The sequence below is a fragment of the Python bivittatus genome, unplaced genomic scaffold (genome assembly GCF_059951505.1).
Source record: "Python bivittatus isolate LINGU-HERP-01145 unplaced genomic scaffold, Pbiv_v1 ctg000850_np1212, whole genome shotgun sequence".
NCBI lineage: Eukaryota > Metazoa > Chordata > Lepidosauria > Squamata > Pythonidae > Python > Python bivittatus.
The window spans coordinates 42,613,489-42,626,206 of record NW_028277112.1 but is presented as its reverse complement, the minus strand read 5'-3'; the positions used below and the strand labels follow the sequence as shown (position 1 = coordinate 42,626,206).

Here is a 12,718-nt window from a genome sequence, read left to right as displayed (position 1 = left end):
ATGTGGGATAATTGGGACTATCTGGTTAAACAACTGCATCCAAAGGGTAAATGGTTTTTTATCATCCTGAAAGGAAGTATCACGTTGGATTCTTCAGGGCTCTGTCTTTATACCAGTTACTCAACATCTTTATAAATGATCTCAAATTTGCACACAAAAGCAAGTTAGAAGGATTGTCTGCTGCAGCAGCTAAAAAGACAATGCAATATTGTCTTGCATTAATAGAATCAGTGCATCTGAATCATGGGAAGAAATAGTTCCATTGTATTCTGTGATGGTTAAGCAGCAGTTGGGGTATTTTGCCTAGTCTTAGCCTCTGTATTTTAAACTGGAAAAGGTAAAATGGATTCATAGAAGAGCTATCATGATAAGAGGTCTGGAAACCAAACCCTGTGAGGAAATTGTTAAAGGAGTTAGGCACATTTAGCTTGCACAAGAAAAGATTGAGAAACTATAGTTGTGTACAAATATCTAAAAATGATTAATGAAGGAAGGTACAGGAGAGGTATTCATCCTTTGGAGAAGGTTCTTCGTAGAATAATAGATTTGTGCATTTGTCCACATGGAAGTCCTTTCATCTCTGATCCACTGTCCTACTTCCTCAATCCAGTCAGACAAATGTCTGTATGCCATACCTCTTTAGCATAGTAATCAGCTTCCATCGCCTGGACATTAACAATGTAGAGTTTATTGTTTGCTGGATTTGTATGATGTATCAAAATATATTCAAAAGATCATTAATACACCAGAAGGCTACGTAGTATTTGCAAAGTTGATTAGAAGTTAATATTTTGACATGGTTTTTTTTTTTTTGTCTGCACTCAGTCATTGCTGACCCTGCAGTGACTGCTTGGACGAGTCCTTGCAGTTTTCAAGGCAATTGTTTTTTTCGGAAGTGGTTTGCCAGAGCCTCCTTCCTAGAGCAAAGCCCAGCTGGTGAGCGCAGGAGGCGGGGTTTCCATTGCTTTGCGCCCTTTTCGGGCGCGCGCAGTTTTTCGCGCTTACCAGCAACTGCTCCCAAGTCCTTTTTGCAAGGCGCCGCCAGCATTTTTCTTCCCACCGGAGTGAGAGTACCCATTTATCTACTCATGTGAGTTTTCGACCTGTTGGGTTGACAGGAACTGGGGAGGAAACAGGAGCTCACCCTGTTTAACGCGAAGGCTGGACTCGAACCGCTGAAGCGTCGACCATTTCTGGCCGGCAACTTTCAGCGTCATTAAGCCGCTGCGCCACCACATCCCCCTTTTGACATGGTACTGTGCCCTTTATCCCATTTGTCTGCCTAATTTGAAATTCCTGCTGCAGGCATAAGGAATAAATTCTTCTAATAGTAACCTCCTATTTGTAAGATTCTGCTCCAGTAGACATCTGCCAAGCACCATCATTATAAGAATTATCAGTTTATCTTGGCATACAATTGTATTTTGAGTTCACAGGGCTCTTCTATTACCTCATTTGATTTTGTAATTATTTTAAACCCTAAAAAAATAATAATTGTCATACACTGCGCCTTAGCAAGGTATACGCTTTAAAAATAGCATATACATGTTTAACATGAAGTAAATAAAATAAGCTTTGTATCATAAAACTGAAAAGATTGGTCTCATACTATCCATCTGGGTAGCATGATGATAAAAGTAGTCTATGAAGACACCTGCTTTGTCACTACCCTCTTCATTCAGTGGGCATTCTTCCAGAATAATAGCAGTCTCAGCTGCAAAATTGAATAGCACTGTTACCTTGTATGTTCGCTATCCTGATACTGGATATAAATTCATGAGTTAATTATATTGAATTAATGCAGATTATTACAGAGTTATTCTAAGTTTCCTTACTGAGTTAGTTAAATAAGTGAACCTCACACATATATCTGCATTTGACTTAATCTGGTGCCTTTGCTTTATCTTACATAATATCTTTATATTTGAGATGGGTGGCTATGTAAATCAAAATAATAAATATTTTCTGTTGTTTGTAATATATTCAACATTGCTTCTCATCCTTTTGACTAAGATCATGTGTAGTATCTATGTAGAATATTAACTTCCACAAGACTTTTGTAGCACATTTGTCATCCTAATAGAATGGTTCCTTTTGAAAATATGAATGTACGGAACTGGAGATGTTATAAATAAATATTGTTCAAATAAAGAATCTGTGTTGGCAGATTTCCAACAAAAGTACAGAGTATTAATTTCAAATAGCACTGAGCTGTGAAAGGAAAGTTATGCACAACTTGTTCTTCAAGATTCTTGCATTTAGGGCTTGATCGCATGTGCATTTTTGTACTTTATGTTGGTAAAAAAGCAGTCAGTTTGAATTGTTGGAAAATATTTGAGGAAATTAACTTTATGTCTTTCAGTTTTTGTATTCTATATCTGCCAGTGTATACTTTTATAATACTGTAATTGTTATCCATTTTGGGAAATCTGTCAGATATTTACAGAATATATTAACACTTGCTTATACATTAGCAGACAGCAGCAATTTTAGTATCTGCTGTTTGCAACAATGGTAAAAAAAATATATCTGCCAAATAGTGGTAGAAAGTCTAAAGAGAGTTTTAAGAAATAGTGTGCTTTAAAATCTAGCAGAACATGAAAAAGTGACAAAGTTTTCTGTCAAGGAGTATGATAGTGTCCCTGCCTTGAAGCACGTCAGATGGATTATTCACTCACCCATATAAGGCAAGGATGTATTTCTGCCCCAAAGTTCCTTTGTTTGTTTTTGATAATATCATTTTTTCTCTAATAAAGGCTTAATTTTAAAATAAAAAGCATATCCTAACTTTATCATAATTGTGATATTTCTTGCAGCAAGAGCTAGCAAGTAAAGAGGTTCTTTGTATAATATATTACTCCTTGTCCCCATTTTCTGTTAGATCCATTCTTGATCCAGTTATATGGTACATAAGTCTTTTCTCACTTATACCCCACAAGATAAGAAATGCACCCTGGCAATATCTTTTTTCTTCAGAGTCTCTATGATGTTGCTTTTGTCTCTTCCCCAGCCCATAAGTGAAACACACTTATAGTGTACTTAGCTATACTATTGTTAAAGTGGTGATCTCCCCTCTTAAACCACAGCTTCCAGCAACAAATGCAAGATACATTAAATTAATGGTGAAGTCAGGTAATTAGTAGTGGATGGGATCAAAGAGATGCTTCCTGGTCATTTCAGGATGATGTGGGCATGGCCCCTCCCCGCTGCTCCTGTGTCAGCTTCATCTGTTGTTATGAAGGAACATAGATCTGCATTTGAGGATGGAGAAGGAATGAACCAGCCATTAAGGGGGGACTTTTAGAAAAGATTACTCAGTTCTGAGGAAAGTGAGAAAGAAACTCAAAATAACTCCATCTTGATTTTGTTTAGCATAAGATGGGGCAGAGAGAAGCTCTGAATAGCTTTCAAGATTCTGTTGTTTTACCTTAACAATAAAGAGGATTCCTGGGATCCCTGCCATGCCTGTTTCTTGACCTTGCCAACTTGAAAGGCTGACAGTTGTCATTCTGCTCTTGTCTCTGTCAAGAATTGTGCTCAGCCAGTGATCTTTCAGAATTGCACGGTTGCTCTGGGGACAGTAGTGAGGCTATTTTATTCAGTAGCTCTTACTGGTTTAGTGCAAGGCTGAAATAAGAATATTTCTCTACTCTGGGAAGGTGGACTGTATATACCATTGTGATACTTCTGTATATTCCTTCCTGCAACCGCTTAGCACCAGGACCTGGTTATCTCCTAAAGTTAATGCACCGTAAAGTGTGAGGGGCACTGAGTTCAATTCCCAATAGAGAGTTTGAACCTCAGAATAAAATCTGGTTACTTGTGTCTGAGTCTTAATAGGACAAAAATGGATGTAGTGTCTCCTGGTGGTCAGTGTACAGAAATAATGAAGTAGCAGAATGATGGGGAACACCTCCTCCGCTCTCCCACATTTTCTGAATAAAGAATTGAGGGATCTAGTGGTAGGCATTGGTTGCCTCTATAAAGAAAGGAAATGAAGAGAAAGTGCTCGCTTTGTGATTCCAGTCTTATTTTATTTTATTTGGGTTACAATAATATGGGTCGCTGGAGAAGGAACATAGGAAGAAGTCTAAAGATGACAGGAAGGAGAGGGAGGACAGCAAAATCAGAGAAATCAACAAATCACTTTATCTGCACATGCAAAATCAAGATAGTGCCAATTAGCCATCAGTCAAAACAGATACAGTAGAGACAGGATGAGGGCAGCAAATGTCTTGCTAGTACAGTTTTCTGTCAGAAAGGGTGAATAGCACTTTGACAAAGCAATGGGGAAATGTCCCATGTCTTTGTTGTTCTGAAGGAGGCAGTAAATCACACATTATTAATTCGGGTGAATATATTCAAGTGAAAGATCAGCTGTTTATGTATAGTGTATCATGGACTCTCAGTGCTGTAAAGTACTCCCTGTAGCATTGTCCTTCATTGCCATTCAGTGGCCACCTGTATGGACAAAACATAGGATGACTGTTGTTGTACATGCAGTTAGATTTATGCTTTCATTAAATTAATGTTAATCAGTGGCAGCACGTTACATCATTTAAGTATTAAGCACACAATACAAAAACACCAGCAAGAAATACAAGAAGCTGCATCATAGTGGCAAGGATAACAGAATACTGTTACAAAACAGATGGAACTTGAAAAACGATTATTGTTATTAATATTATATTTTTATCCTGCCTATATATATATATTCACCACCTTGAGTTATATATATAACTCAAGGTGGTGAATATACCTAGAGTAATACTCAAAACTTTCTGAAAGAGCTATATTTTGGCAAATATTCCCCCAAATCATCAGTTCATCTATCTGAAGTCATTCTTAAATTCTTCTATATTGTCAGTATCAGTGTCCTTTTGTGATCAAGGTATCCCCTGCCAGGTAAGTATGTTTCTTCCAGACAGATACCAGTCTTCTTTGAAGAAACAACAAATCATGGATGACCTGGCTCATTGTGGCCCACCCCCATCCCTCCCAGTCTGGGTCCATGCTAGGCTTGGATGAAGCTTGGAGATAGCTCAGGCAAGGAATTTTAAATCTTGATTTATAAAGAGACAGAGCCAGCACTTCTGATCAATGCTACAATGAATTTACACCCTCTCCTTTTACAATTCCCAATACCTGTACAATTTATTAGTACTATCTCACAAGATGACCTTCACCTTGGCATGTTTGGGTACTCTCCTGTTTTGCCAATTGTCAAAGCACTGGCCAGGTGCAAGACAAGTAGTTCTTTTAGTTCTTTTAGATCCAGAGGCAATGAACACACCAGTAAATAAGGAGATTTTAAGCTTTATTGTTAAGTCTAGCAAACAGATTTAAACAGGAATACAAGAGCATAAGATAGAATTAAACAGAAATATATAAGCATAGTATAAAAACATAACATACCAAGCAAGATGATAAAACTCTTCCCTTACTGTCAGGAGCTACCATATGGCGACAGCGGAGAGACCCCAAGGTGGTTTAGATAATGCAACACCTAGTCCCAAGGCCTGTGTCCATGCTCCAAATTCCAGGGCTTTTCATTAAAGTCTGGCACTGCAGTCCCATGACTCTTTTGGAGTCAGTGGCTCTGACAGTGACCTTGACCAGATGTGATACCTGCCCATCGAAAAAATTCCAGAGCCTGAGAACTGTATAGATAAGCTAGTGCTTAACCTAAACAATCCTGAAGGTTTTCCTCCTCCCTACCACTTCTAAGTAAGTGAAAAACAAGCCAGCTAAACTTTATTATGATTCAAAGTGAGCTTTCTTAATGTGTGCAGGAGAAATCAAACTATGTCACCTAAACTTCTCAAAATAACAATGGTCTTCTGGATTGCCACTACATCTCCCCTCAGTGGTATTGTTGGGCAGATACAATGGGATTCTTTGCCAAGAACAGTCATGTATCTCCTCAGACTTTGAAACTGAGTCAGTAGCACTTATGGTTCTGAAATGTCCTACCTATCACTTTTGGAGGACAGAGTTACTTTCCCCTCTAATTACTAACCATTCAGGCTGCTTTCACATAGCAATAATGTCCTACTTACTAAATGACCAGGACTGGAAAATCTCCAGAATTGTAGCCAAATTTTTTACCATCACTATGTCAATTAGAAGTTTTTGGACCTGGTTGTTTTTCCTAGGTGTATCTTGTACAGGCATGAATAGTTTTTTTTTCTTTTTTAATTGGATGGAGTGTAATGTATTTTTTTAACTTCTGTATGTTTGATCTATGACCATATGTTTAATAAACTAAACTAGCCCAGTATCCTTTGTTACCATAGAATATAATTTTTTAATAATTTTTTTATTTTTTACAGCAAAGACAAACATACATAAACAAACAAGAACATAAAAAACATAAAAACCATCTTCCATCTTAAACCGTGTGTCAGCCAGTTACCAATCATTTGTGCCATCCTTTCATAGTCTTCACTCACCATTTATATAGATTCTCATGTTATCTATCCAATGTATATTTATATATTTATCAGTTATCAATTATTAATCATTTGTGACTAGTCTATCTGTAACACCAGCTTTCATTATAAGATTTGTATCATTTTTGTCCATTGATTATATATATATATATATATATATATATATATATATATAGTAATTTATATCAGTTTATCGAGTTTCTATTATATAATTTCCTAATCTATTACATTACTGTATCTTTTCGTCCAACCATTGATAAATCCCATATCATATAAAATTGTTTGTCTTCTTGCTCTCTAATTTCAAATGTCAATTTACTCATCTCAGCACATTCCATAATTTTCTTAATAACTTCCTCCTGCATAGGTACTTTTTCATTCTTCCAATTCTTAGCAAATACAATTCTAGCCACTGTCAAAACATTTACAATCAGATATTTCAATTCTTTACTGTATGTTTCCGGTATAATTCCCAGTAAAAATGTCTCTGGTTTAAAGTCTATGTGTTGTTTTGTCATTTTTTCCAACCATGTGTGGATTTTAATCCAATATCTTTTGGCTTCTGAATATAGAATTCAGCATAGAATATAATTTAATGTATAAAAATAGCACAAAGTTGAGCTTGTTAGGCTTAAGATGCTATGGGCCCCATCTCTTATACTGTATCTGACTCTTCTTATATATCAGATGCCAAATTAGTTATAATCTTTTCATACTTATCTGAAAGTATGTCACATTGATTCATTGGAAATACAGGCTGGTTCGACACAGGGATTTTATGATGCAGGTGTCATTCCTTAGTCAGATAATTTTAAGGGGCTTATGGATGATATCTTTCATTTATAACTTTACAATATGTTTATACTGTTTTTTTTCTTATATAATTTGACTACAGAAAGCATGTTAATCGGTGAAAAGCAGAATAGCATGTTTTTTCATTAGCTAGAGCTAAGATATCTTCTGAGTAGTAATACTGTGCATCTTTCATCTGGAAGTACATCCTGTAGTGAAATGTAGTCCTGATCAGAGAATAGGATAAGGAGAAGTCAAGACTTTAAGGAACAAGCCAGAAAGAACAGAAACAAAAGTTAGCAGACCTGCTAGGAAAACTAGGATTGTAAGTAGTTCATATATTTTTGTTACTATGAATAAACTAAGTTATTGTTGATTGAAAGTCTCAGAACTTTTTAATTAAAAAAATAACACACACCCCCCCATTTAATTCTTTATGAACTAGTTATGGTAAGCATGAAAGATACCAGACAAGTAACTAGTCTGTATTTCAATCAGATAATTTATATTTAAAATGAAAGACTGGAGGTCTCAATCTTCTCTCCCAGAAGCCTGGTTTTCACATACTGATCTTGCTTTGGGGTAAAAGCTTGGTAGTTCCTGCTGCCATGACCTGTATTCTAGGAGGAGGTTCATTTGGTGTCCACCCCCTAACCCAATGTCTGTGAAAGAGAGGGGGGTCTGTATTGTTCTTCTGGCAATTAAAAGTCAAGTTGCAAAAACTGAAATTATTTTGATAGTGTCACCTTCTGGCCATGTAACATAGAGGTACAGTATCAAGCACTTTACTGAAGCTCACAACTGAGAAAGCAAGTTTCTCACACAGATTCTGAGTAAGACTTATTGCAAGAAAAAAGGAATTTTGCTACCGAATCTTGGGCCTAGGATAGGTGTACCTTAGCCCTCATTTATCATTGTATATTAATGGGGGGCTTCCTATTGACTTTAGTGTTTTTTTCTTACTGAGTTTTGGTTTAATGGGAAGGTGTTAATTACTTATTTGATACCACAAATATTCTGCAATATTTGGAAAACATCCATTTTCATTTATAGAATAAGAGAATTCCATCACACATGGAATGAAAAGTAGAGGAATCAACCTTTCCTTCCTTAGGAGATAAATCATTCAACAAAACAAATCATGATTATTAATTGATAGATTAATAAAATGTATGTAACCCCTTTTTAATTTTGAATATTGAAATGCATGTAGTCAGTGTGAGATATTTACAGTTCATAGTAATTCAGCAGCTTGAAAACTAATTAAAAAAGAAAATACAGAACCCTGGACAGGCCACTAGATGGGAGTGATCTGCTATGAATAAAGAATGCTATCCCCAAATTTTACAGTTAATTATGAGAGAGTTCAAAGTATTATTAGTCACAAGAAGATTTTAAAGAAAAAAAATTATGAGATCATGAACATAGGCTTAAGTACAAGGGGAAGCTGAAATTAAGCACCCAATTTATAAAGAGGAAGATTGTGAAACTGAGCACAACACAAAAACCCCTAGAAATAAAAACCCCAATGCAAATTTCTGGCTCTATATTTTATCTGTTGCTACTGTCCTGAAGCAAGCTGGGCTCCAGCTTCTTGTAAGTTCCAAATGTTCCTCAGAGGCTGTTGGAGAGATGGAACCCCCATTCCTTAGTGGCCTCCTTCTTTCTTACTCCAACTTTTATAGTACTTCTGGCAAGAGACACACTATCCCCACTGCTAACTTAACACTACAGGTAGTCCTAGCTTAACAACCATTTGTTTAATGATGGTTCAAAGTTACTATGGCCTCAGAAAAAGTGCTTTACAACCTGTACTCACACTTATAATCATTGCAAACTGTCGCACCCCCCTATGGTCACGTGATCGCGATTTGCAACCTTTTTTATGACAGTCGTTAAGCAAATCACTGCAGTCATTAAGTAAATCATGTGGTCCTTAAGCAAATTCCAGCAAAAAATGTCCATTGGAGAAGCTGAATTTGCTTAACAACCACATGACTCACTTAATGACCACGTGATTTGCTTAACAGCTGTTGTAAAAATGTTCATAAAATCGGGTCTGGTCACATGCTGACTTGCTTAACAACTACCTAGCTTAATGACCAATTTTCCAGTCCCTGTCGTGATCATTAAGCAAGAACTACCATTCAGAAGAATTTACTGCTATCATCAGAGCAAAGTTTGAACTCTAAAGAACGATTTCAGGTTTCAGGTTCAGCCATGTATTCTGTGACCACAGTTATATTTAGAAGCAACAGTTACCATCTATTACATTGGGTAATAGTTAAAAGCTTCCAAATCCTCTTCATGCTTATCATGAGGGGGGGCTATTAATACCAGTGTTTTAAGATTTTATATATGCTTACATCACCATAACTTTATTTCTGGGGAAGCTGTAATTGGCTTTTTTGTGATTTACTATTGTAGTGAATATTACAGAAGTTCAGAGGGGAGAGAATTAAAGAGTCCCTAAATTTGATCTGTCAATCAAATCTAACCCGACAATATAAGTAGTAGGCAGAGGGAATAAAACTCTGGGAAAATCAAACAATCCAGCCAATGAGGAGTGGAAAAATTCCCCTCTTAGGTAAGCTTTTAGAAAGAGAAAGGGGCAGCTCCATCTTCTCTTTGTTTAGCCTTTTCTCTCATGGAAGGAGCTGGAGAATTTTCTCCTAGTCTGGTTCCAAGCTAAATAAGCCAAACTCCAAATCCCCAGGAATTTTGGATGGGAAATTCAAGAAAAATACAGCAAATAAATGTAGGGAATAGTGGAATTAGGTGCACATTATAATTGTGGATTGTGTTTGATGAAAATTACTTGAGCTGTGTGGCTTGTCTACTTGCTGTGTGTGCATGTGCAAATATTCCCTTTCTGGAGGAGCAGGTATTGACGTAAACTACAGAAGTCAAACTGCTATTTTTGTTTACTTCCCTTTCTCCCTTTGCCTTTCAATTTCTGTTTAATCCTTTAATCTTGATTAATCTATAATCCTTTAATCTTGATACACATAATAAAGACATGCATTTCTTACAGAATCAACACACTCATTCTAATAGGGAATTTCATTATTCTATCATCCTATCATTCTGATAGGAAGAAATTACATCCCCACCAAAATTGGCAGGGCAAGTTACTGCATATAAACAGGCAGGAAACTCCACACTCACTCGCACTAATGTTACCTAGTTGGGTAATGAAATGTCTGCAAGCAAGCAAACAACCGCGCTCAGAGAATACCAAGAACTGCACAGTTTCATGTTTAAAATGTGATTTTGCCTCCTTGGTTAGCAACAGAGAAAAGCAGGGCAGGAGGTTTACCAGCTTCCTCCTCCCAAGTAAACCAGTGCAAGGACAGATTTCTTCCTTGGAAGAAAGTAGATAGTGCAAAAGCTCTCCCCAGAACTGTGGCAGGGTGCAGGGGGTCTGGATAGAGATTCCAAGAATTCCTTCAAGGGAGCTTATACAAGTCCACCAATCTTGTGTGTGCACTTGTTACAACTGTGGACAAAGAACATTTGCTCTATATAGTGCTTTTTTGCATTCAGTCTTCAGATTTTGTGCAGGCTTAGGAAAGAACAGGCTTTCCCTCTCAATTTTCCTGGAGATTCAGTGGGGCTTACTTTTAAATAGACATAAGATTATACTGTAAATTACCATTGCAGCACCTTGATTGCAGTGCTTAATTAGATGGTTTTTGAAATGCTTGCTTTTTTTTTTTTCCTGAGAAGTGATAGCAACATGTTGACTAAGTAATGATTAATCAAAGGAATAAAAGGACAAGAAATGATAGTCCTGTTATTGGAAAATATCAAGTCTGAGAGAAAAAGCATTTATGTGATCATTTTTTAGTTTAGGCATTTTTCATAACTTGCAATAAAAGACTAAAACTGTTGTAATTACATAAAAAGAATGACAAAGGGAAGAAATTACAGTGATTTCATTTAGAAATAAAGGAGTTTTATACTAAATATTTCTACTTAATAGGAAAAATATTACCTTGATTAAGTTGAATTTTTATAAAATGCAAGAAGAAAGTTCTACCACCAAAAGTAATGAAATGCACATGTCAAGGATGTTTGCCTCATATGTTGAGACATTGTGTTTTTTAAAAAATTAACCTTTGATAAGAATATTTGGCTCTTGTGACATATCATTGTAGCAATTCATTTTTGCAAAAAAGCTTGATGTTTTTTCTTTAATTATGGCAAGCACAGCATGAAATATAAAAAAAATTACCTGCTTTTGAAACCAGTATGTGACATAAACTAGTCCAGAATGGAAAAAAGTGGCATCTCATTCATATATCTTCAGTTATTTTTCTAGCACATATATTTCAGTGCACTTAGGTCATACATTACACATGTTGGATTGCATTGAAGTTCTTCTAAATCAAAGTATCTGTGGATTCAGTAAATGTATATGTTGGGGAGAACTAGCTTGCATACACACATGGTATGCATAATGGTAAGTAACATTATGCAACAGGCATATAAGAAGTAAGCAAAACAAATTAAATGTAGGAGGTAAGAGAAAGGAGAGGAAATATAACTATAGTTCACATCAACACCATTCATTATATCTTTTCATGCTTTACTATCTTCACAAACCACACCTACATTGCCTTTTTAAAAATTTGTTACCTCTGTTGTAGAAGATTTCAACTCCACTGAACCATGACTTTCTCATTCTTCCCCCTACCTACACCTTCTGTATATTCCACTGGGAGATTAATCTCTTTTCTAGTTTATATTTATATGATTTACACTTTTTCTTCCTGTAGCTATTATACTTTCACTCTTGTTTCTTTCTCCCGTTTCCATTTCTTTCATGTTCATTTTACCCAGGATTCACTCTTCACCCTACCAAAAATTTGTCTCATATTCAGAACCTCTGATCACACTCTTTTGTTCACTTATTCTATCATTCATCATAAACAACCAAATTGGTCACCAATTCCATTTGTATGCATGAGTAGACTTTTGCTTGAACCATGTATTTGAAACAAAAAGACCTTTAATTCTCTTTGGATGACAGAAATTTGTATTTTCTGACATATATTTTAGGTCTTTCATTCATAATTCAACTGATACCTTCATTTCCATACATACATTTATCATATCCGCTCCACAAGACCATCTTAACTGAGATCTGTTACATCCTTCCCATTTCACAAGCACACAGTGCACTTGTTTTTCTTTCATTTCATTTGTTAATTCATACCTTATATCATTTACACTCCTTGCCTTCAAAGCTTTCCATATTTTGGAGTTGTCATCAGGTGGGCCCATAGATATTTACCTCTCTTGGCCATCATGGCTATGGTCAATCAAGGCTTTCACATAATGCTTCATAGCAAGAGAAGGAAGAAGTAGACTAGTTTAGCAGCCTTAGTTGTACTGATGCTATGTACAGCATTTGCTGGTAACATTAAGAACAGTTTGGTCACATTTGGCCAATATGCACAACCCAAACC

The 12,718-nt window shown here is 36.2% G+C and overlaps 1 protein-coding gene across 3 annotated transcripts in view; it reads left to right on the top strand.

Annotated features, from left to right (window-relative positions):
* Window positions 1-12,718, top strand: part of LOC103058753 (histone-arginine methyltransferase CARM1-like) — a 68,670-nt gene that overhangs the window by 9,189 nt on the left and 46,763 nt on the right. The window lies entirely within an intron of this gene.